The 22318-nt window shown below is 42.7% G+C and overlaps 1 protein-coding gene across 1 annotated transcript in view; it reads left to right on the top strand.

Annotated features, from left to right (window-relative positions):
• The first annotated feature begins 3845 nt into the window (after positions 1 to 3845).
• The window catches only part of KANK1 (KN motif and ankyrin repeat domains 1), a 119789-nt gene continuing 101316 nt past the window's right edge, over positions 3846 to 22318 (top strand). The window contains exon 1 of the mRNA XM_066569340.1: positions 3846 to 3935. The gene's annotated coding sequence lies outside the window, so the exon portion shown is untranslated. The remainder of the gene's footprint in view (positions 3936 to 22318) is intronic.

The following is a 22318-nucleotide window of genomic DNA, read 5'->3' as shown; positions in this document are numbered from 1 at the left end:
GAAGATCTCTGAGGGTTATACTAAATTAATCTAGTTTGGATAGGGAAAGAAAGATACATACATGAGTGTTTTATGTGGGTATTCAGTACTTCTCCAGACGGAATTTGAGAAGAAGTGTAGTGACTGGGGAAAGTAATGTTTAGGTTTAGACTAGAGAATCTTTCTCTTTATTTACGTAGACACTTTTGAGTGTTTTAAAATTAGAATATGAAAAGTAACAAAGGACAGTCAAGATACTGATCGTGAGACAAAAGCAGGGGCACTTGACTGATGCCTAGTTATTAAATGAAGCAATATTGCAGAATTTTTCTCCCAATTTCCAGACTTCCAACAGAAGAGAAAGCAGAATGAAAGAGTTGGTAGGTCTTCTCAGTTTTGCAGCTTGGCAAACGCAATTTAAGGTTGTTGGTATTTTCTGACCAGTGCTTTGTAATTAACCCACCTGTCAGTAGACAGGTTGTTTCAATTCATCAGTGTTCCTTTGCAGTGTTAGTAGACTGATACATTAACATATATTCTACTTCCCGCTGCAGTTCAGTTTTTGGAGGGCTGCACTAGAGCAGAGCTTTGCTTTTTTTTTTTTCCCGAGGTGTACCTACCTCAATAGGCGCAGCAAAATACCTGCTAAGAGATGTTTCCTTTAGCTGGCTGTTTCTTCAGAGTAGAAACTGGTGTTTCTATCAGGGGTGAACCCCACTGTGGGGGGGTTTGTTTGTTTGTTTTGTTTTTAAGGAGAGTCCTTTACTGGGTAATGACTCATGCTGGAATCTGACTTTTCACTCCGATTAGCCACAGATACACCCAGAGGTACCTGCCGTTCTGCAATAGATAACTTTAATGTGCATTGTTTACATTTCAGATACCAAACCAGGGTGAAAATCAGGCTGTTCATTCATTGAGACCTGTCATGTAGCTGAGTGTGAGTGCACGTCCCTTCAGGCTCCATTAGCGTGAGTTAACTTTGTAATTGGGTTTCTGGGGCAAACAGGGACAGGAAGCAGAAGTAATTTGGCAGGCCAGGCTTAGCTTTTTTGTTCTGTGTGTTGTAAGTGCAGAAGAGAGCAGAAGTAAAAGAGTGGTGCAGAATGGCTGGAGAAATCCTAACAAAGCAGAGGACAGTTGTCAAAACTTGATCTGGATGTTGTGGAATATCATGGAACTTAACCAAGGTGGGACTTTACAGCTATATTGAAGCAGAATTTCTATAGCCTCCTGTGACTTTTTAGAGTCCTTCTCTTGCTGTATTCTTCAGCAGTAGCACTTTGCCTTGTAGAGTCTAGCAACAGAAAATTGCTTGCAACAGAAAATTCAGGCTTGCTGAATGAAAAGCAGTTGCCTCTACTCAGTTTTGAAGCTGCTTCACAATGGACTTAATAGAAATGTAAGTTTTGAAGTTGCTCTAAACTCTGCTCATAATACCTAGTTTTGCACAAATAAATCAAAAAAGAGAGTGGGGGGGGAATCCAAACCGAACTGTGAAATGCTAGATTTCCTGAATAGGGGAGACAGGTTTTGGTGTTTTTTCTTCCATTTTTTAAGGCATTGAAAGTCATTTGGCTCTTTTCAGGTGTTCAGTTTGGATTTACAGGAACGTGATTAGAATTAAGCTGCCTTGTGGTATTTTTTTTTAAAACCACACTTCACATTTTTCAATTAATAACTTCACTTTTGAAACAATAGTCTTTTTCCCAGACTAATCTTAAGACTCAGCAAATGCAATATAAGAAGAGATTTTTTTAGCTTAAGTTCCATTCCTTCCTGATATGTGGGGCTGAACTTGTTCTTAAACTTTCAAGTTGCTGCTTTCTTGTTTTTTCTTCCTGCTGATAAGCTCTTGAAGGGTTTTCTTTCCTCAGATGAATGATAGTCTTACTCTGGCATCACTGACCATTTTCTCAACTTAGATTTTACCAGCAGCCTTCTCAGGCAGCTTTCTGTCCATGACAAGTCAGTAACATTCGAAGAATCACCTGCAAGACCAAGGTGAAATCTCTCTGAAACAAAGAGGTGCTTGAAATTACGTAGGCATGGTCAGCTGCAGTGTATGTATCTTGTCAGCATCGTTTAAGTGGGCTGACAAACTTGATGAATGCTTCTTACTTTGTTCTTGTAGTGTTATGGGCTGCTTTATGCATGGGGGTTTTTTGAGTTAACAAGGGTTCTGATGTGTGTAGTGGAAGTTGCCACGATCCTGATTCCATCTGTGATTTAGCACTGAGTCTTAGTCTCCTTAGTGTTTTTCTTGCAGTTTTTCATCCCATAAGTACTGCTGCTTGTGCCCACTGCCGTGTTTTTAAGCAATGTAGCAGGATCACACACACGAAAATACTAGTGGCTGCCGGGAGCCTTCTTACTGAGGAAATTTAAGGAAAACAAACCCCTCTTTGTATCTGTGCACACATCATGACTGTCACGAGTTATGTGGTAGGCGTGCTAAGGAGATGCAGTCGGTGCTCACTCCAGAGACCCAGCGCTGGGAGGTGCACGTCCTGGGAGGCTGCTGCTCCAGCCAGATAGGCAGTGCTCAGTCACCTAGTGGCTGGACCGGGATGTGGGGATCAAGAAAATGTGGTCAAAATAAAATGGAGTTCTTCAAGAATCTTATAAATAAACAACTGACAGAATATTGTTCACATTGTAAGGGGTTGTTGGTTTTGGTTGAAGCAGACTTGAGAGGGTTTCAGGGCTGTTACCTATAGCAATTCCATCTTTTGTTGGCCTGGGGCAGAGAAGGTTTGTGCATTTACAGCTGAATATTAAATCTCTGGCTCAGGAAGTGTTAGGTGCATGGATTTATTAGTCTTAATGCTGGTATATTTTTCATGCCCACAACTAGCCAAAAAACCAGGATGGCCTGCAGTTTGTTTTAAGGGGTAGAGATTAATGACAGTTTTATTGCAAAGCTACATTTGTAGTTTTGTTTCACAAGCACAGGGTGACTGGGACAGGAAGGGACCTTTGTTGGTTCACAGCCTGCAGTTGAGCCTTTTGACCCTTCCACAGACCGCCCCTCCCTTAAAAGGAGCCCTACAGCTCCTCAGCAACCCCAGCTGCCTCTTGGTCTTCATGTGCTGTTCCCCTGGTAGCCCCTCCCATCCCTCTCTCCCGGGCAGCGAAGCCCCCTGGCCCCCAGTCCGCATTGCTCACATTCCCGAGCTCTGCCGTGCACGAAGTGGGATGAGGGAGGTGGCTAAGCTGGTCCTCTGCTCTGGCTTGAAAACCACTGTTGTGAAAGCAGCCTGCCTGCTCCTGTCCTCCCTTTATATCCATCAGAGCCCCCCTGCCCACATAGCTCACATTCCTGAGCCGAATTTCATTTGGGATGGTGTTTTGCTTTGGATGCTGTTCCTGCTTGGTAAAACAAGTTTCCTTGTAGCTAGATCTTCATGGAAGAGCAGCAGTTTATGTCCCCTTGTTTAACACGCTTGGTGGCTATTCTGGATGGTACACCAAGGTCTCTTTGGTGACTGCAAGTGAGTGACATGGCAGATGCAGCAGTGAGGAGCCAGAGGTTTGGCTGTGCACGGGCTGAAGGAGAATGCTGGGCTCCTGGAGGAGACACCACTGGAGCTGGTGTCTGTGACTCTTGTGTAGGGAGGAAGTTTCATTGTAATGTTAATTAAAAGACTTTTCCTCCCCACCTCTTCCTCCAAGCGACTTGCTAATTTGCATCACAAAAGTGAGCCAGGGTTGTCTCCTGACTTTGTTTCAGAAAATAACAATTGTCTTAACTCTGAGTGAAAATGACACGATTTATGGGCTGTTTTATGCATGCTGATGCATTCAAGTATAACTGTTAATTGAACTGCCTAATATTCTTTTACCACAATGTCCAGTTACAGCTAGTCTTTCATCAGTGCTGAGAGAGTCTCATTGCAAGGAGGAGGACTGTCTGGCCTGGGATACTGGTGTTGCCCTGTGGAAGAACCAGCTGGGTATGTAAGGCACTTTCCTGCACATCCTGTCTTCAGAAACAGTGAGCTGTTTGCCATGTTTTACTACTGCTAAGCCAGAGATTCTTTGAGAAATAGAAAATAGTTATAATGTATTTGTACACAGCTAGGAGCACTAACAATTTTCTGTCAGCCAACAGCCGTTTGTACCTATATTAAAGCTTAGTCAAACTGACTTTGTTGGAGCTGGAGCATCTCATCACTTTGATTTCAGTGCAGAAGTTGTCAAGCCACAAGGCTGCCCTGACATTCCTGTATAAAGTTGCTGTAAATATGTGTGTGACCAGTGTAGATGTACCACAGGTCAGAAGCAGTAGTTACTCCATATGTGCTTTTTCTCTTTCCTTTCTATTAATCTCTGGACCTTTGTCTAAAACCTAGAGTATTACAGAGACTGCAGGAGGGGCCGGAGTAAGGCATGGGGTATGTATTCTGTATTGCTCCAAGATTCATGTCTGTGCTGTGTTGCAAAATTGTCCTGTTTATTGCTCTTGCTCTGAATGGAAACACCTTTTGTGGCTGGCTAAACTTTGGAAAAGCATTTGGCCCAAGGAGGAACATTTTCCTTTCTTTGTCAAATAAAATCTTCCCTTGGACCAATGCTTGAATAGTTAGGTTGAGCTGTGTTAGGCCTGTCAAAATCCAGCTATTTTTTTTGCCAAAACTGAGGTAAGCTCCAGATAGAACTTAACATGTGCTCTTTCTCAATGAATTACTCACATAAAAGTACTTGCTAAACCATGTCTAGACTGCAAAGACCTGGATTTGGCTGAATCTAATTAATGCAATGGTGGCTTTCAGGTACAGATTTAACTGAAGTATGTTATCCTGGCTTTTGCTAGAAGGAGGCTGACCATGGCTGAAGTGGTTTTGACTTGAATATGGAGGTAAATTCAAGTCAGATACCTTTGAACTGGTACTTCTGCCCACCTGCTTAGCCTGCCACAAAGAGAACATCATGTGCCTAGAGTAGGATAGCCATGGTGATAAGGGTTTCAGCACAGTCTTCTCAGAAAAATTGAAATCAACTTCCTGCTGGTTTTGGAAAATTAGGTGAATAATTCTGAGAGTTACCAGAAAGTTTCTGACTGCATTGCAGAGATATGAAGAGTCTTAAAATACCCTGCTAGAAATACTGGGTTTGATACTGGAGGTTAAACATGTTAGATGCACAACACTAACTAGTCCGTGCTGGCCAGCCACTCTCATGTCTAAGCTTGTGAGTTCATTGCCCATCTGTGCCCATTGCCTCATCTTAACTCAGGTTGATTACCAGCTGCTTATTGATTAAGAGGGATTAGGGGAGTCCTGGATGTCTAACACAGCTGGTTTCTCCCATCTCTGAGTAAGTCACTGAGTGGAAGTTGTGGTATTGCCTGTGGATCCCTCCCTGGAGCTGTTCAGGGTAGGTTTTACTGGAGTACAAAGAAGCATAATGTAACTCCTGGCTTCTGATAGTTCTACCTCATGGCCTTGAATGTTTGCCCAGACATGTCTGTGAAGCATCTTGGCTGTTCTCATGCTTTTGCTATTCCTCTGTCTCAGCTCTCCGGACTCCTTTTATTTCCTGTAGCTTTTCTATCTAGTGTGCACTTTGTTCAGTGCCCATCAAGTCATGCCTGTTCCTCCTCTTTCACCCTGCCCCTGAATGCTTGCTCTGTTCAAAGTCTCTAAGACAATACAGAAAGTGGGGGGGGGGGGGTCACCATGAAGATAATGTAAGAAATAAAAAGGAGAAGTGAAAGAGCTGTCTCTGACAGAATTCAGGCTCTGCTGTCTAATCTGACAAGTATAACTTTTTCTTGAGAAACTGTCCTTTGCTTCACATTTTCAGCCTGTCACCAAATTTCTGCTAGTTTTGAACTTTGTCTCGTGAGGCTGTTGCAGGAGCAGGAGTAATGAGCCAGCAGTGCAATTCCTTTTCTTGTCCTTAGAAGTGGAGGGGGAAAAAAAAAGATTCAGTTGCCTCTCACTGTAGCAGTGGGTGACTGCATGACTTTTTAGGCTGTTGCAGTCTTACAAAATGTTCTACTTTGGAAATGAAAAAAAGAAGATATACTGGACTATTCTTAGTACCAAGTTCAAGGCTCAGCATTGCAAAGAAAGTTTGTGTAGCTAATTAAAGGTATAGTATACATACTTCTTCTTGGCAGTGTGCAGAGAGAACTTTTTCTGGTAAGGAATGTTGGCATGGCCTTGCCTTGTCCCCGAGTGTCTGAGAACTTGCATTTTTGTCATCTTCTCAGCAGAACACAACCTGGGATAAACCTGGGATAGTGGCTAGGGGTCACAGCACAAATGTGCCATGCTCGCTGTAGTGAGCTCTCCTGTTTGCAGCTGGGTAGTGGAGGCTGTGGATTAGCCACCTCACTGCCTTCTCCTCTGGCCATGGGCTGTGACCCATGCTCTTTTAAGCTCTTCCTGCTTGCTGCAGGAATCTGGTGTTTTCTTAGCTGTGAACACTCTTCTAGGCTGATTTATGTATGATTTTTTTAAACAGATCTCTTGATTTCCTTTCACTGTTAATATGCTAATTCACAGCTGGTTGTAAGAGGACTGAATACATTCTGGGTCAAGAATAGCCCCAGTCCGTGTTGGCAATATTCCTATGTATGAATTACGTTTTGCTGCTGTGAAAAGAAGGCTGTTGTGCTGTATGATTGATTTGCAATTCATCTTGCGTGGCCCACTCGGGACTCAAGTTGGATGGTGCTGATGGATGAGGTGATTAGTGCTGATGTTGAAGATGGAGTTACAGGCAAAGAGGTTCCTGGCTTCATGGCTTCTTACCACGAAAAAAGGGGCAGTATTTGTCTTGCTATACTGATATGCTGAGCTTCTCTCTGATGTCTAGGAAGGATCCATTAGATCCATCCATTTCCTTGATCCCTTCTTGAAAACTTCATTTTACATCATGACTTCTAATTTTTTTTTTCTTCAGAACGAAGGAAGACCCTCCTTACTTTTGTCTTGCTGTCTATTCAAATGACAGAAATTGCATCAAAGCCTGGATGGGTTTTTTGTAGATGAGTTTGTATTCCCTAAGGCTCTGGCTTTTATCAGCCTTTGTTCATGATGGAAGTTGCAGGTCATTGAGATATTTTAACTCCTGACCTAATAGCATGTGAGTGTTTGCTGTTGCCCAGTTTGCTCAATTCCCTGTTTGGTCAGCAGCTGGGGAGCTGCTGGGAGCCTGGCTGGCCTTGGCTCCAGGTCACTCACAGAGCTGGCGTCTGCCGGCGAGCTGAGCCGGAGCTGCTCAGTTAAAATGCTGTCAGTGCGCTCAGCCCACTGAGCAGGCAGGGCTGGAGGGCACACTCTGTCCCCTTTGGGGGAGAAGGGTGATGTGAGTGCCCAGCTCACGCTGTGGAAGCCGAGCCGGCTGAGCCTGCCGTGGAAGCTGCTGCTGCAGAGCACTGCGGTCCCCTACCTGTTTCCTTGTGTTTGCTGAAGGGTAATTGTCAACAGCCGTTTCCCACTTTCTTTGTAGGTCTTTCTTTGGTGTTTCTCTTAACCCAGATTTTTCGTTCAGCTTGCCAGTTACTTATAACTCCTAATTCCGGTTTAATGACTTTTTTGTGTCTGGGGATTGTACTTTATTTGCATCACAACAGAGCCCTATGAAAGGCTTGCAGTAATGTCAGCTCTGGATCTGGTGTTAGGCAGTTCAAAGTGCAAGGCATGAGTTTTATCAAGTTGGTCCCTTTGTGCTTCGAAATTTGAAGATACTGATCTTGTTGGAAGTAGACAGGTGGCAGGTCGAGCAGCACATCTGAGAGTTGACTGCCGAGAAAACTTGTTTAAATGAGAGAATAGAAAAGTAACCAGCCTGTCACAAGGAGAGATTTCAGGAGTTCAGTTGTATGACATCACCAGTAAAACTAAGTTAATAAACACCAACATACTAAGAGCATCTAAAGAGTTAATCAGTCTCTTATTTTGTGTATTATGGCCTATTGATTTAATGAGACCATAGACTCAATTTCTCAAAGCCTGGTAACAAAATACATCAGTTAAAATGAGGCTGAAGTTTGGATGAAATTATTTAGTTTTGTGGACTGTTTCTTTCAACACCTTGGATTAATAATGTTTGGGTTTTGTTTGTTTTTTTTTTTTTTTTTAATTAAGAGTTCATCATACCAGAACTATGTAGCAAAATATGCTTCTAATCTGCAACCCCCCAAGCTGCGTTTCTGTTTAATTGTCAAATGTTCTATTTGCCAGTAGAAGCATGGGAAAATATTAATAACTGAGAGACTATCTGATGAACAATGTTGAAAGAAGTCTGCGAGCATCAGGACTCTTTTTATGGTTAGGAGTACAACAGTCCAGCTTCATTTTAGTAGGAAAAAAGGAGATACTACTAAACCTCAGCTCTGCCCTCACTTTTCCCAGCTGCAGCTCAGATCTTTGTTAAGCTCATTTTTTGTTTTTGTCTCATTCAGCTCAGTCGAATGGGTCATTGCATTTGGAAATTTTTCCATTTCTAAACATCCTCTGGAGAGCAAAGCAAAAAAAGCCAAAACAGAAAACTCCTCTAACACACAACACCCCCAGCTGTAGTACATCCAACAAGTTTTGCAATACTTCAGTACTGCCAGAGTGTCCTGCAGTTGCTTGCTTTCCTTTTGATGAGTTTTAATGGATCCCTGTTCTGTTAGCTTGCTTCAGAAAGGCAGCAAGAAAAGGAATTGCCTTTCCAGAAGGAACTTCTCGCATGCTGTGAATGCAAATAGACCGTTTGTTCCCCTCCCACCACCTAAATCTTTCCTCCCAGGCTTTGTGGGATTTAGTGCCAGCTCACAACACAAGTGTGACAGCTGGTTAGTGTCCAAAGTCCTTTTTGTTGTTTCAGCTTTAATCAGGAAATGATTTGTCAGAGGATCAAAGCACTCTTGGGTGAATTAACTTTTTTTTGCCAAACTGTAGCTTTGATGCATATGTAAATATTGTCTGATAATTATTGGGACAGAGTGATCTTTGCACAGGAGTGATTTTTGGCTCTAACCCGAATAAAACTGGGGTTGACACTGCTAATTTTACAGAGCAGCCTGCATGGACTGTTAGAGATCACATTTGGAAATAGATCAGATGTGCCAGTAAGTTGCATGCAGGTGGCAGAAGGTCTCTTAGCTCATCTCCTGATACAATTCTGAATGCAGCGAACAAACTTCCAGTGTTGACAGTGAACTCCTCCCTTTGCCTCCTCTTCTGCCTTTGTTTCTGAAAGCCAGTTGCATGTCACTTGGCACTATGTTGGCCTTTGGAGGCTTTGTGACACTATGGACATATGACTTCTCCTGTGCACTGCTCTAAGGGCTTCTGGGAATTGCAGGGTTTACAGGTGCTCATTGTGCCACGCAAAAATGCAGTGAAGTAAGAACCGCTGGGAGGGCTTGACAGTGTTCTCAGCTTGTGTGTCTGTGTTTGCAAATATTTTATTGGCAATGCCATGCTGTGAGAGTAGAGTGAGAGAAGGGGTGAGATCCTGTGCCTGGGATTCCTTTGTTCCCTAGAACACAGGTAGGGTGCTGTTGTTGGGACAGGTGTGTGCACGTGTCTGTGCAGGTGCCAGTGCTGGTGGGAGAAGGATGAGCTGCAGGCACAGATGGAGGTGGTCTTCAGCTAGGGAATGTGTTCTGTAAGGAAATAAAGCTGAGTAAAGTTGTGTTGATGCCTGAGGAGAAGGTGGGAGGGGGGAGGTCAGGGTGCAAGGCAGTGAGGTAGTGGCTGGGTAACATCACTCTTCAGAAGCTTTTACAAGAAAGTTTCTTGAGGGTGAGGGGTGGTGATTCCTTTTGTCCATGAGAGCACACAGCTCTAGATGACTATTCAAGATAACAGTCCCATTATGAAGGATGGACGCACTCTCTTCAATATTTGGGAACCAATTGGTTTTTTTTCCTATAAAAATTGTATTTGGGTGAAACATACCCAAAAAGCAAGTTACACATTCTTTTCCTGCTCTCTGATTTGAAGTACCACATTTCTCAGTCACCCGAAAGTAATTTCCCACCTCGAATGTGGGGAACACATACCCTTTCTGGGCAGGAAGGCCAGGCCCTGCTCTCCAGAAACAAATGGATGATGCATTGCATGGTGTCTGAGCTGCCAGTATCTCTCAGGCACCTGACACCTCTCCTTGATTCCATATGGAAGGAAAGGAAGGCACAGAAATCTGGTGTGGCAAACCCTGTTCTGCTGCCTGCAGTGCCTTTGGGGATGTGAATGGCTTGTGCTGCAGCACTGTGTAGCATGAAGAAGGAGGGTTTGTGCTCTGGAGAAGGGAGAAGAAAATTGGTGGTACGTGGTGACTCTGGGCTATTGAGTTCGTGTCTGTCTGGTACACCTGAGGGCGAAATGGAAAGAAATGCATGGTGTCAGGATGCCTGATGGATGTGAGAAGTGCTGGATCGAAGCACACAGAAAAGACATAAGGTGAGATGTTAATCAGTAACAAGCTGAGTCATCTTGCAACAGCTTGCAATGCCAAGTAGAGATGTACACAGCATGAAAGGAAGGAATGTGCACAAGTGTGTTTATTCCAAGTACAGAAGGACTCGCCCTCATTCTTACACTCAAAGCCGGGGCATTTTATTGCTTTTGAGAAGAAGTAACAGTATGTAATAGGAAATGTGTCCCTATGCCTTTTGTTCTCTGTAATGTTCTTCAGATGGAATAGCCTTGGTGTGAAATTGCCTGGTAATCAACCAGAGGGCAGCTGCTCATCCAGCCTATGTTCTGGACATCAGTGTTCTTGATCCAGCCTGCTGCATCTTCAGGGTCTTTTAAATGACCTCTTCCTGATTTCTTGTCCAAAGAAGGGCTTCAAGCCAGTCAGTTTGTCAGAAAAGAGTTTGAAGAGAGGGACTCATTTACCTAGAGTGATGTATCTTCTGGAGAAGGTCTCTCCCTTAAAAGGAAAGAACAAATAGTATTCCTGTTGTTTGCCCAGAACAAAGTCTGTTTTGTTTCAAGGAAGTACCTGGTCCTTGACATTTTCATTTTCTTATTGTTGGCTCTGAATTGCTCACCTGAGACTGAGCTGCAGGTGTCTTCGGGCTCAAATGAAGTAGAGCATTCTTGCTTCTCAAATTTCAATGAAATTTGTGTGCTGTAAGACCAGAAACTGTAATCTTTTTTTTTTTTTCCAAGGAAAAATAGGTGGCTGAAATTGCTGTGTGGGTGGGTATAAAGCAAAGGGTGAGGACAAAGGGATAAAAAATTTGTGTGAGAAAGCACAGCTGGCTAGGCTGCACATCTCCAGTGCATTGAGCTCTGTGTATCTAGAGGGTGATAACACAAAATAAAAAGATTGTTTCCATTGCCTATGTTTGTCCAATTGGCCTGTTGCCCAGTTGTACTCATGCAGTTGTGAAGACGTGGTCTGGGTGCTCCTGCTTCACTCTGGGTAAAGCAAAGATGAAGAGAAGTAGTGCTGGGAGCTACTGATGTGACTGGAAAAGGGCAATGAGATTAGAGGTGCTTTGGGTGTGGCACAAATTTATAGCTTGTCCTTCCTCATTAAAAAAATAAACCAAAAATAATAATTTAAGAAACTCCATGATTTTTGTCCTAGCTAAAATCAGGGACATCTCAGTCATAAACAGAATGAAGAGGAGAAAGATACGGTGGATGAATGAAACATATGTTCAGGCAGGTGGATGTTTTACTTACATTTTTAATGGTTGTGGTGTCCCTTTGCTACTCTAAAATGCTGCAGCTGAGTGCAGATGTTTTAGAGAATACTTGACTTCTGGATGTATCTGCCTAATCACAGCCCAGAGTTTTGACTTTTGCTATTGGTACTTTTGTTATTTGTGTTGTGCTGGTACTAACAGAGCAGTCTTTGCAGAATGCTTGTGATCCATAGTGTGAAAAGTGTGCTTAACTCTTTTTGTGGAATGTTTTTCCATTGTTTCTTCTGTGTGGCTCATGTCTTGTTTTAGTGCTATATCCAAGCAGCATTTTTTTTAGCCTTTGATCCAAGATAACTGACACTTAACAGAGTCTGGCTTCCTTGGTTTAAAAGTATATTAGCTACCCATGTCTTAAACTGGCATGTCACTTGCAACTGCATTCTGGTCCTGCCCTTACAGCAAGGCATCTCTACCCTGTTACAACTTGTTCAGAAATAGTTTATTTCAGGGAAACTTGTTCAGCTAAGAGATATGAGATCTCCTCTCATTATATGTTTGAAAGCATCTATGCCTTTGGCATGCTGACCTCCCACCAAACTCACTGTGCACGGTAAGTTGGTGCCCTGAAAATTAGTCAGGCAACAGCAATGGTGCTTTACTTTCACTCTTTCCCACTGCTGATAGAGAAAAATCTAGAGATGACTGTGTCTTTTTAATGTCATTTTTCAAAACAAATGAAGCCAGTTCTTAAAATGCTATCAAGTGCTCATTCGTAGGTAAGCACGCACTCTGCAGCTAGAAGCTTTGCAATGCCTGGGTGAGGAGGAATTAATTAGCAACCTTCTTGCTAGGTGGTGTCCTCTTTCACTGTTCTCAGATTGCAGAGGGTAAGAATGAGAAAAAAGCCTACCTGATTATCTCTTTTCTTGATTTCATGTTGGCCCACCCCAGACAGTTTATGCCAAGCATTCTGGGTAGAGTTCAGTTAAAGTTTCCACCAGACAGGGCCTTTGCAGAGCTGAGTGTTGCCATTCCCACCGTACACACTCTGCCTGTCCGTGCTGTCCTTTGACTGCTGCAGTCCTTGTCAGTCACTGCTGGGAGGTGTTGGGGACAAAGGGCATGACTGCTGCAGTATGAAGGGTGAGAATCAGCATTGTCACTGCAGGCTGCAGCTTTGCCTGTACCCATGAGGTTTCACCAGGGCTAAAAAACCCAACACTTTCTCCAAACCCTCGCTCTCTGTGTAGAACTTCACTGTTACAGCCAGAAGTCGCCTTTCCCTTGGCTTCGTTTTGTTCACTAAACATTGCTCTAAGAAAGCAAGTCTTTAATTACTGTTTTGATAAGCATGGATATTTGTTGAGAATAAAACATGAAAGTAAATATGTCAGCCTTTTTGCACCTACACAGTAAAAGTGAAATTCTGCAACTACCTTTAGAAAAACAACTTTTCCCTTACACTTGTGGTAGAAGCTGTTTTGTGGCAGTGTGTCTTTGAGTGTATCTACATGTCCCCCCTTTACCTCCCTGAAACTTGTTGGTACTATCGTTGCAAGAGGTTTTTTGTTTATAGTATGGCTGTATTGGCACTGTAGCCGGGTACAGGCTGCTACTCTTGACCCCTGGTGTTTCTGTGAAGGTCACAATGGAGGAGCTGGAATTCCTGCCTTAATTACATTGCAGCAGAATATCCATGCTGGTTTTCCCAAAAGATTAACAGAATGATGCTGCACTGCTTTGAAATGTGATCTCAGAGCATCTAGCTCTCAGGACAGCTTCTTTCATGTTTAACACATGCATGGATTTTGTGTATTTTTAAATGACTAATTACTACTCCGTGGAGTAAAATGTGAATGGTAGTTGATCACACTGGTTGTTTGCTATTGCTTTTGTCTGTCTCACCAGAAGCGTTCAGTGCTCTCCTGTAAAGTAGCAGGGAAGAGTGAGACTTTGTTTCCCTGCTAATATTTTGAGGTAGCTAAACTGCAGCTATTATGCAGATGCTGTAATGTACGGTAAAGTACAGCTCTACAAATTTTAAGAATAAATACACAAAAAATACACAAACAATTGTCCAGTGGTTAGGCTTGATAGGCTGCAGAGATGCCTGCAGAACTGCAGCAAAACTGAAGGCACAGGTGTTGCTGTTCTAGGAAAGCTTGCTAGAGAGAACTCTGTGCCTTTCCCTCCTTATATATAGCTTGGCTCCCAGAGCACGTAGATTCTTTGCTTCAATCCAGCTATGCTGTGAAATGTGGTATCAAAGTATCTGCTCTATTGTGAGCAATTGGTTTATTGATCATTGGCCCTGGCATGGTCAACAAAGCAGGGACATTTTGTAGGTGCCCCTGCTTCATGCAGTGTCTGTGGTTTTCTCTGTGCTTGTGGTCTGGGATCATGCCAGAGTACCTCAGGATGATTTGTATTTGTCTTAACTTCTGTATGCTGAGAGCACTTCCAAACTGGACTGCGCCTCCAGGGAAAATACGAGCATATCTGTTTTCACTGATGTTTCCCCTCAAAGCAGCTTAGTCTTCAATCATTCTGGAAATAGTCTCTCTTTTAATAATGAGAAAAGGCTCTTTCCCTCTTTCTCTCAGAACTTAGGTATTGAGAAGGAAGACTGGAACACTTGTTTATGCGCCTGAATTACCCCTCCTTCCTTTTACCCCAAATCCTCATGTGCCTACAGACAGACTATACATGGCAACATTTTTTTGGATGGAAGCCCACAATAATACTGGGTTTTTTTTCTGTCACTGCTGATGAAAGTGTCACTGCTGATGAAGGCACTTGCTGCAGGGCAGAGCAGGGAGATGTTAATGTTTCTAGTGCGTACTCCAGATGTTTATGCAATGTGTCTAAGCTTGCTGTGGAATACAAAATATTTGTGAAAGGCCCCCAGGTCTATCCATGGATAAGCTATTGGTCCAGGTTTTCTGAACAAAGCAGGAGAGAGAGCTTAACTGACAAGCTCTAATTAGCTCTGTTCTCTAGCAGCTCTTTCCCAGGAGAATGACTTAGGGAAGGTTATCAAATGACTTTGAAACTGGAAAACTGTAATGTTGACTTTTCCCTTTATTTGTGTTTACTGGAATAGCAAATACTGAAACAGACTGGAGAAATTCCTTCTCTTAAACAGTGGCAATTAAATGATTGCAACCAACATTTGATGCAAACTCAGATCTTTGTTCTGTTTCCTCTCTTTACCACAAGCCACTTTTGTTTGATTCAAAGCATTTTTATTGCATACCTCAGACCTTTTGAATAGATATTTTAGGTAATGCTTAAGATGGTCACTTTGTCATCTTTTAATTATTTTGTAGTTTATGTGGAGGAGGGAGAGAATCTTCAAAATAAATCTGTCCACATTTTTCATTGGTGTGTAAGAAAGTACACAGGTGTTACACTTTACATAAACCATTGTTTACAAAAGCATATTTAAAACTTACCCAAAAAATCTCCAGCATGTTCTGGTTATATGGTCAAAACAACTTAACACTGACCAGTTTTCATTATCTTGAGATTTCAAATACATGTGGAAAATACTGTCCTGAAATTTTACTTTCTATTGCTGTGGTTGCTGTGGCAACTTGTATTCCCTGATATGCATGGTTATTTTGCATAAAGGGAAAACACATTGTTGATAGTACAAAATCTGACTTAAAATATCTAGAGGTGCTTCACTGTGTGCATTGCTATGATTTCCAGTGTTTTGGAAGTATAAAATGATGAACAAGAGCAGGATGATGAACAAGATGCAGGGAGCTGGACTGCTTGAAAGACAAAACAGAAGAATGCTTCCAGAATTATTCATGTATAATTGCTGGAACAGTGTTCCAGATGCATGCATTGTCCCTAATGCCTGGGGAATTAGCTGAAATGAACACCTTGTATTCCACGTGTATTTGTGCTAAGTGCCAGGAGTTAAATGGGCTGAATCAAGAACACTGGAAGTTCCATTGTAGGCAAGGAGTTAGTCAGGTCAGTTGCCCAGAGCAGCGACATGTAGATGTTGGTATCAAAATAGGTTCTGGGGCAATTGGGTTCAGAATAGTTATAGGTATTGCTGCATCTCACTTGGTCAGAAGTGCAGCTAGATCTTGATTTTGAGGAGTATGAGAACTTAGCTAGAGAAGACTGCTATTTGACATGTGTGTGCAGTTCTTCTGTCTTGTGAACAGTATTTTCTCCCTCTTCAAAAAAATTGCATTTTGTGTTGCTAGCCTTAAAAAGTACTGAAAACCCTTAAAGTACTGAAAATGTTGTACATTTCACAGCTCCAGCTGTGACTATTAGTTTGTAGTATTTAATTTTTCTTGGCGGTGGCTCTGCCACCCAAAACTTGAAAGGTTTATCCTTGAAGGGAAGACAAGACTATATAGAGGGGACACTCTGTATGCTTGGTGTGAAGGGGGAACTGCCATCAGCATAGGCAGCCATGATGCAAGAAGTGGATGCCTCTGGAGTCAGGAACAAGCATGGTCTCTTTTCTTCATGCTCCATCTGCCTGTTTACCTTCCAGTGGGTTTTTATCCCACCCAGCCCTATGGATTGGTTCTGCCAAAGGTCCTTGGGTTTGCTGAGGAGCAGGCAGGCAATACACAGGTGTGTGAGGCATCACCCTGCAGTGATGGATGGACGATGAATGATGGGATGTGGTTGGTGCTACAGCAGGCATCCTTAGAAGTGCCACATGAATGGATGCAATGGGTTTGTGGGGTTGAAGGAAAACAAAATTACAGTATTATCAGTGGTGGGGTAGAAAGCTCAAAATTCATGGTTTAGCCTGCTGAAGTCTTGGTTTGGATTTGGCAGCACTGACGTTTTATCTTGGTAACATAAGCACAGTTAAGTCCAGAGAAAATTTCTCTGGCCCTAAGAAATTTTGTTCTCCTGAGACCTCATGAAAAATGTTTATAATTGATGGTTGGGATATGATCTAAACCCAGAGTGTCAGTGTGACTTTTCCATTCATATTGGTTTACGGATGAAAGAATGTGTGGCGAATACCCAGAGTAATTATGCATGTTTCTAATGTTTCAGCTTGAATAATACCGCCCACCTTCCCAGAGAGGTCAAGTTACTGTTTCAGGCATTGCAGTTAAATAATGTACCGTGTGCCAGAGAGAAACGGTGGACTAACAGCTCTGTAAGTTTTAATACAGTTTTTTTTTTTTTGCTCTTTCAGGAAATAGTGAAATCAGATCAGGTTTGTGTCACTGGGTAGGTTTTGGATTTACAATCTAATGGACTATTTAAAATATTTCTAAATGGGAGAGTACTTGTGGCTTGAAGTGGTGATTTGTTTTTGAACAGCAGTACTTAATGTCGAAGGAGTATTAAAGTATGTGTGTACGCATGTGTGTGCCTGGTCGGTGTCTCTCTATGGTGCACTAATTGTTTGCAAACTGCTGCAGCAACACAGACAGTCCCACACAAGTAAAATTCTGCCCAGCAGAAACGGTGGTGGGATGACAATTAAATTGCTGGTGATTTTTCATCTGGGGTGACCCAGAATACCTGCAAGTACGCCGAGATGTTAAAATAGCATTGCAAAGCTTGTGCTGACTTTTTCATCTGCATTTCCATTCTGTGCTCTGCCTCCCCTGCCTTTTGCTGGCTGCCCTTGCAAATGGGAGCATACAGCTTTTCAGACAGAATTGGTTGAGGTTCACATTGCTTAGTGACCTTCATGTTTCATGCACTGTGTGGGTAGATGGAACTTTTGCATGTAGTGACATTTTTAGTAGTTTGAGAAACATACAGTGACAATCACACTGTGCATACACATGTTTTCCACAATCTACTTTGAAAGATTGTTGTTAGACTACAACCTTAATGTCTGTGAGCTGGAGAATGAAAATCTAGCATTTAAGGTTTTGGAGAGGGGCAGTGGTGTTCTGTATGTGGAGAGAGAGAGTGTATTAATATTATAAGGAGAGACTCACTGCTTATTTTTTGGCGGAAGGGACAGGAATATTAGTGGATAAGAGGCTGGACATGACCCAGCCATGGGCACTCCCAGCCCAGAGAGCCACACGTGTCCTGGGCTGCATCCAGAGCAGGGTGGGCAGCAGGGCCAGGGAGGGGATTCTGCCCCTCTGCCCTGCCCTGCTGAGACCCCACCTGCAGGGCTGCATCAGCTCTGGGCTCCCAGCACAGGAAGGACATGGAATTGTTGGAGTGAGTCCAGAGGAGGGACACTAAGGTGCTTAGAGGGATGGAGCACCTGTCCTATGAGGAAAAGCTGAAAGAATTGGGATTGTTCAGCCTGGAAAAGAGAAGGCTTTGGGGTGATGTAATTGCTGCCTTTCAGTATCTGAAGGGAGCCTGCAAGAAAGATGGAGGGTGTTTTTTTTTACAAAAGCATGTAGCAACAGGATGGGGCTAATGAATTAAAACTGAAAGAAGGTAGGTTTGCATTAGATATTAGGAAAAAATTCTTTATTGTGGGATGGGGTAAGACACGGGAACAGATTGCCCAGAAAAGTTGTGGATGTCCCATCCCTGGAAATGTTCAAGGCCAGGCTGATTAGAGCTTGGAGCAAGCTGGTCTAGTGAAAGGTGTCCCTGTCCATGACAGGGGGATTGGAACTAGATATCTTTAATGTCCCTTCCAAGCCAAACCATTTTATAATTCCAAAAATACTGCCATTTGTGTATGCTGCCTTTAGTAGAGTTCCTGATCAATGCCATTGCTGAATATGCAAGCCATGGTAAGTTTCAGAAAAGAAGAACATCCTGACCACCGCTACCTGTGTCCTACTTCTCCTCCCCTTGTCTTCCTTATGTTAGGACAAGCTGCTTTGTTTCCTAGGGACACTGACAAATGTCTTACCTTGACTGGGTTTGAAGTATAATTGGGGAAAGCTGTTCTGTTGAGAGCTGGTGGTAGAACTCTGGGGAATAATCTGTCCTTTTCCTTGGAGGCCATATACTTGGTTATTTAATTTTCCTGGTTATTGAATACTTGGAAGTGCTTTTTTTGTCTGCCATCTCTCATGTAAAATGTCTGGTTTACTCTTTTGTCTGGAACACAGTGCTCTTGAAGGCATAGGAACATACAATAGTTATTCTGGATTAGTTTGCTTCACAGGAGGTAAATTCAGAATGATCTTAGTTTTAGCTGTTCTTCAAGCAATTGATTCAGAACATCTGATGAGACAGCTGTCATATCTGCTTTTTTTTCTTTTCTGTACAAGGGAAGCAGTATTGCCATGACAATGGCCCTGAGTGATACATGACTTCTGAGGACCCTTTTTGTTGAAGTCTGCTGCAGTGAGGAGTGTGCCACCCAATAGCACTGTGCAGCCTGGGATTCATAAATTCATTGTGTTTTCCGAGTTTTAGGCTGAAAATATGATGGAGCCTTTTTTTCTCATCTTGGTTCAGTGTCATAACTTCCACAGAGCTATTACCAGGAGTGTGTGGAGAGTGTTGAGGATCATTACCAAACAGTGCTGGATTTTGAACAGTAGTCCACCACAGCCCTTCCAAAATTCCCATCCTTTAGGAATATAAACTTTAGAATATCACTGGGAAGATGGTCATAAGATCCACTTAAAAATCCTGAAATGCAGCTAGGCAACATGCACATGGAAAGCCTAGGCTGCAAAGAAGTGACCTGGTCCAGGGTTTGACTTGGTGCCAGAGGAAGATGTGAGCTCTGTTGTTGATTTTCATTCTGACTCAAAGTCTCAGGATGTTGCCTGTCCCTAATTAAGGGGAGCTTCAGCCTTTAGGCCTAGATATGGAGATGGATATATGAGGGACAGGAATTCCCTAAGATGCAGGTTCTTGGCACGCCTCTAGCTAGCATGACCAGCCTATTGTTAGCTATTGCTGTGTTGCACCCAGGAAGATGTGTAGAGATGACTGACCTTTGGGGAATGTTTTCATATTCTGTGAGGATGGGGAAATAGTACAAAGAAGAGTTTTTACAGATATTTGCTTTTCTCACTTGAAATCTAGCAACTAAACATTTTTGGGAGTCATAAAGGTTATTAGTGTTTCAGATCTGCTGCTTCTGGAGATAATATCTATCAATTCTATATCTTTAACTGAATTTTAAAGGGTAAGATATCTAGTGAAATATCTTCTGCCTTTTAAAAGTTTCCAGGCCGCTTTCCCTTCCTCCATCTCCTTGTCCAGCTGAGAAGGGATCAGAGGAGTAAGCAAGTGACTCTCCTCAGGAGCATCATGTGTCTCACCTGGAACAAGGCAAGCAAGATAGTGTTTTATGATCCCTTTCAGTTTCATTCGCCACCTTTGCAGTTCCTTTTCATTGCAAGACAAAAGAAATACCTTCATGCCCTTTCCTAATATCTGCTTGCCTTCAAGAAGCAAGCACAGATTCATCATGTCTGTTGTTGCTTATCAGCAGTAATTTATGATATGGTGATGTAAAGAAGCAAAGGATACAACTGGGTAAGAGATGCAGTACAGGATATAATTGGTGTATGAAGGAAAGTTAAAAAGAGAATATAGGTAGCTGAGGGTCTTTCCAGTTTTCCTTCTTTCTTGAATCACTTTTTTAGGTAACTTCGCATCAGTGCTTCTGTTGTGACACCCTCTTCTCCCTCCATTCCTTGCCTAATGTCAAGTATCCCATCTAAACTGGCCTTGTTAAACACATCCTGCTTTGCAGCCATAGAAAATTCACTATGTTTTTAATCTGGACTAATTTTGGTAGCTTAGTTTTGCAGTCAGAGAACAAAGAATTATGTCTGCAGGCACATGGGCATGTGTGGGAAAAAAAAATCCTCACAAACAAAACTTGGGTGTGTTAATGACTTTATCTCCTCAGTCACTGGGTGTGAATCCCTATATAAGTGAAGTCCAAGAGTAGCAGTCTCCCTGCAGATGGGAGAAAGGAAAGTCCTGGGTGAATTCTAGCACTGTCAGTGAGGCTACATCTGTGGCAGCAGCCTTGGCTGCTGTTTGTTTTGCTTCTTTGCCCATTTCTGGTTAAGACTCAGATCTCTGAGTCTTAACCAGAGTCTTGCCAGATCAAGCTCTCCATTGCAGTGGTTGTCGTGTCATGGTATTGTTTGTTCTGCTAAGCAAAGGGCTCCTCTCAGAAAGCCCAGCGTGAGCTCAACAGTTTCTGTAGGGAAGGTTCTGGAGGAGGGAGTGGGACATGTATCTGACCTCTGAGTGTCCATGGAATGCTGAGTTAACTTCACCTGATGTGGCAGCTAAAGCTATTAAGATTCAGCACACGTTTGTATGGCTTGCTGGGTTTTGTCACCATCTTGACTAGCCGTTGTTGTTTGGAGACTGAGGTGTTCACCTATATTGCCACTTTTACTGTCTACCATTCACAATCAGCCTGTGCGTAAAAAAAAATATTTTGAAGGAGAGAGCCTTTTTTTAGGCAATGTCAAACTCAGATGTACACTGTATGTTTTGACTACATTTGTGAATATTTTTTAAATGGTTTGGGTAGCAAATACATCTTTTATGGCACCTTTCTATTTTTTCATGAGCTGAAGTATTTGTAAGTGTGAAAACTGCTACTTTAACACCTATTTATCAAATGCAATTTAATTACTCATAAGTGAATTGTTATGGTTTTTGTAGTGTTTTATTCACCTGTGCTGTATTGGGCAGAATTATTTGAGTATTTGTCCTCTCTGCTAGGAGCATGAAAAGCTCAAGGACTCTTGATACTGTTTAATCGATGTGATTTCTCCCTGTCTCAAGGCAGTGCACTCTGTTAGACGGTTGTCCCTATGCTTTTGCTACAAGAAACAGCTTACGTGCTGAAGCCAGTCACCAACTTCTGAACACTATGGTACAAACCCCAGGTAAAGCTGTCTCCTAGAGCTGTGACCTCTGTGCAGAGCTGACAGACATGTGAGAAGCCAGCCTTGCCTGCCAGCTTCTAGGTGAGCTGGTGTATACCATTTACCTGCAACGTGAGCCATCTCACTTAAGTAAATCCTGAACTCATGGGACTGTGTTCTGCAGAAGGTCTGTGTCTGTTGAGAGAAACCATAAGAACAGGATTGTTTCGAAAATTATTCATTTTAAAATAAATATTTGTGGGGAGAAGAAAGAGGGGACAGGACTGGATAGGGGCTCTTCAGTATCTGAAATTATCTGTTGTGCATGGCAGTACTTCTCTGACTATGGTTTGTTTGTGCCACATGGAATGACCCTTCTGTGTCTTTCATTCTTTATTGTGGACAGGAAGGAGGCTGTGTTCTGCTGCAGGTTGTATTGTGTATCAGGTGTTCCCCTTCCCTATTACTCTTTGGTTGTTCAAAAACCAGTTCCTATTGGGACAGGTGCTTTAAGCTACTGCTGGGTACATTATTCGTTATTGAACGTGTTTTAACAATTCAAAAGAAGATCAAAGTCCATTTGAAGTACGTGAAGAGCATGTCTCGGTACCAAGAGGTGGCATCAGGTACAGTAGATAAAGTGTTCTGGCTTTAGCCCAGGACTTGTTTTATCTCCAGAAAGTTGAAGACAAAGTCACTTTGGCAACAATTTAACTTCTACCCTGCTAACAAGCACACTATTACCTGCTACTTGGAGCTTACGAAATGGAGAACATTTGCACTAGTGCTAGAGGGTTTCTCCTTGGTCCGTTTTAAACGTGTCTGTTAAAATGGCGTGAATGCCACAGCTGATTGATTGTCGGACAGTCACCATTATCATTACACATAGCTCCTCTGAGATGCTAACCTGAACCTTTTCTTCTGGAGCCCG

Source organism: Molothrus aeneus, chromosome Z (assembly GCF_037042795.1).
Source record: "Molothrus aeneus isolate 106 chromosome Z, BPBGC_Maene_1.0, whole genome shotgun sequence".
NCBI classification, from domain to species: domain Eukaryota; kingdom Metazoa; phylum Chordata; class Aves; order Passeriformes; family Icteridae; genus Molothrus; species Molothrus aeneus.
The sequence above is the reverse complement of the archived record's forward strand: the minus strand, read 5'-3'. Positions and strand labels throughout refer to the sequence as shown.